Below are 3,906 nucleotides of genomic sequence, written 5' to 3' on the forward strand. Positions count from 1 at the left end.
CATCTGCATTGCTGGAAAGTTTGTTACTCATGCAGGACATCTGGTTGCATCTACTGAATTAGAATGTGCATTTTGCCAACTTCCCAATGGGTATTTTATAAGAATGGCATCAGCAAATGCATTGTGTCATGTCTGGCTTCATTCACTGTTTATTACTCAGCATGTTTGCACCCCAATTCCTTCTGCCTAAAGGACTTTTCTTAAGGTTTTTTCCATAGGGCATGTCCACTCACCAGAGAGACAGAGAGAGAGAGAGAGAGACAGTAAGAGGGAAAGTAAGATATCACCATATACAGCGGATGGCCGCACTGCAGTCCCTTCAATTCTATTCTCCTCCTGGAATTCTGGGTACACATGCCTGGCATGAGTTACAAGCTGCCAGATTCAGGATTAAAACTACAATTGACCATGTGGGAGTCTAGTACAGTGCCTTAACCACTATGCCATCTGCTGGCCCCTACCTAGAGGACACTTACCTTGAAAACTCCAACTCCTTTTACAAGATTCATCCCCCTCAAAATTCAGACAACCTCTTTTCTTGTGTTTCTTCCTCTCAAATAACTGCCCCTAAGAAAAGCTGAATATTCTTCATTGCATTCAGTCTACATTATGTTGCCTATCATGGAGTATTATATTTATTTGATTTTTTGTTTTGTTTTTGTCTACTCCTTGTCTTATCCCTTCCTTTATTTCACAACACAGTTGATGTTCAGCATAGAATAATTCCTGGTTGTTATTGCCTCAGTGAATGGAGAAGTGAATGCAAGAATAAATGCATAATTACATGACTTTAAAGGAAAGTCATTAGTAATGGAAGAAAGGATCAAGGATACAGAAAGAAATGCTGAAGCGAGTGTGGAGGATACAAAGGAGGGACAAGCGAAACAAAAAGGACAGCTGATGGTACTGAATAAAAAACCATAGCAGAGAAACTATATTAAATGTTTGGGGCACAGAGGGGTGTGGTATTATCTGTTGAAGATATTTTGTATTTTTATCAACTGTACTAGGGAGAAATGTTCACCTGTTGAAATATCCACATTGTAAGACAAATAATAATGTGATTGAATGTATAAAATAAAATGAAATGGAAAAATAAATAAATAAATAAATAAATAAATAAATGTTAGGGGGACCAGCATTTGGCATAATGGCTATGTCGCTGGACTCCCATGTAGTTCGAGTCTCGGAACCAGTGGCTTAAACTCATGCCGGGTGCGGAGAATGGAATTGCAGCATGGCCATGCCCCCAGGGGATGATTTCTTGCTTTCTGTCTCTCTATCTCTCTCTGGTAAGCACATGCACCCTATAGCAAGAACCTCTTCAAAAAAAAAAAAAAAAAGATTAGGGACCAGAAGGTAGCATAGTGGTTAAAGTGCTGGAAACTCACATGGTTAACCACAGTTCAAGCCCCAAACAAAACCAAGACAAACAACCAAAAAAGGAACTTAAAAAAAAATAAGAAACATTAGGCTGCAGCTATTTCCAAGTCCAGGATCTAGAAATGGAAAGATCTTGGTCTTATTGAACTTTTACCTTTTTGCCTGTTAGAAACCTTGGGAAGTTATGCTTTTAAAAGCAATCCCACTCTCCAAAGCTTATTCTTCTGCATGTACAAGGATGCTCTGACTTCTCAAGATCTCTGAAGAGTTCATTTTCCCTGGTTCTGTTCTTACCATGAACGATTGTTTAAAAAGAGGTCTGTCCCCAGGAAGAGCAGAGAGACAGAGTTGCACATGGGATCTCTGAAAAACACAATAGGTGTATCCTGTCAATGATGAAGCCAAATTGGAGTAAAAGTCCAATAACAGTAACTTCTTACAATATGAGGGTATACTAGGATGGAATTCCCATTGTGTCTCATTAAATAAATTGCTGTATTGTTATTGAATTCTCTGAGGATTATAATTCTTTAGAAGCTAAGGAGCTAGACAGTTTTTGAGTGTCCTACCCTTTAGGGTAATATGGGAGCCAAAGTCAGTCTTCTTTCCTCAGATAATTATTTAAGAAACAGAGTATATTGGGAATCTCCTCTATATTTAGCTGCCATAATTTACCACATTATGGTCCTGATGCAGGGGATTGGACAAGGTCTTTTGAATTCTTAGGACTTTGATTCAGGAATGTGAAAATCATCCACAAATTTTTTCATTGTGTGATTTCTGCATGTTTGGTATCTGGACTTTTGCCATTCCTTCAGCTAAGAACTTTTTAAATAAAAATTGATATAATTAAGCATTATTTATGTTTAATATAAATCATTTTGTCTTCCATACATTCAACCTAATGGTTATTTCTAAATATCAAGTTCAGCACTGTAAAGTTATATGTGATTCAATGGAATAGAAACAAGATTATGATGATAATGAATAAATAAATAAATACATAAAAAATAAAAAATAAATATCAAGTTCAAAATAGATTCTCCTTTTTTTTTTTATAGATGAGAATCTAATACACAATTTCCAACATTACCCATTCTCATCAGATCAACATATCTCACCCAACGAAATCCATATTATTTATTACTTTATTTTTAGTTTTTGTTATAGTACATGGGTGCTCATTTGAGAGAGACAAAGACAAGAAAATGAAAAAAATCACCCCCTGAGGTAAAAACCAGGCTGCAATCTCTCTCCAGCCTCCTCTCTAATTTTTCAGCATGCATGCACATGTACTCAATGTGATTTTTTTTGAGAGATTTTTGCTATAGGCGCATGCGCTCGCCAGACAGAGAGAGGCATTAGAGACAGAAAGCGAGAAATCACCCCCCAGGGGGGATGGTCATGTTGCAATCCCTTCTCCTCCATTCTCCTCTCGGGATCTTGGGCAAGCACGCACATGTGCCCGGCGTGAGTTTTAAGCCACCGGGTCCAGGATGCGAACCATGGTCAACTACGTGGGAATCCAGCGACATAGCCATTACGCTAACTGCTGGTTCCCTCTTGATGTGATTTTTAAGCCACCAGATCTGTTACTCAAAAACCTTGCAGCTGGCCCCCTGTGATTTAGCTCCTTAACCTCAATACTACTGGCTAGCCCACAAAATTCATCTTTAAACCCTCATGCATTTTGGTACATTTACTCTCTTGCTGAGATTTATTTATGACAAGTATTGTTATAATTTATGTATATTTTATATGTGTAGTTTTTTAATCTCAGGACAATCTACAAATTCGCTTTGATGTTTTTTTTTTTAATAAAATAAGGCGTTTTCTTGTTCACATTTTTATTTATTTCCCTCAGTATGAATTTATTGTATATTGGTCCAGCAAAAGATATTACCATGTGAGTTATCATCATTTTATGTCCCTGCTCACATTTTTTTCCTTTTATTTAAAAAAAATCATTTCATTTTCTTCCATATATTCAATCACATTATTATTTGTCTTACAAAATGGATATTTCAACAGGTGAACATTTCTCCGTAATACTGTTGATAAAACTACAAAATATCTTCAACAGATAATACCACACTTTTTTGTGCATTTAATGCCTTGCCTCCCTGTCCCTCCCCCAATTGTCCTTCCTCAGACCCTCCTCTTTCACACACACTATATCTGATATTTACATCTATATACTGTGTTTCTATATCCTTTAGTCAATTAGTTTCGGTCATAGAGTGCAGACACTCAGTACATATTAAGTGGGGATATACAATGCCTCTCCTTCATAGAATGGCTTGCTTCATTTCTTGAAAAAATAGAGGATGTTACCAAAATGTCCGAGATAGAATTTAGAACATTCATGTTGAACAAATACTATGAGCTGGAACAGAAAAGAGACAATGAGCTACAGGAGATGAGAAAATCTTTCCATGATATGAAGGAAGAAATGGACACACTAAGAGGGAACCCTGCTCACATTTAAAAAAAATATTATTAAGATTTACATTTAGTCACTTT

Source organism: Tupaia chinensis, unplaced genomic scaffold (genome assembly GCF_000334495.1).
Source record: "Tupaia chinensis unplaced genomic scaffold, TupChi_1.0 Scaffold142180_1, whole genome shotgun sequence".
NCBI lineage: Eukaryota > Metazoa > Chordata > Mammalia > Scandentia > Tupaiidae > Tupaia > Tupaia belangeri.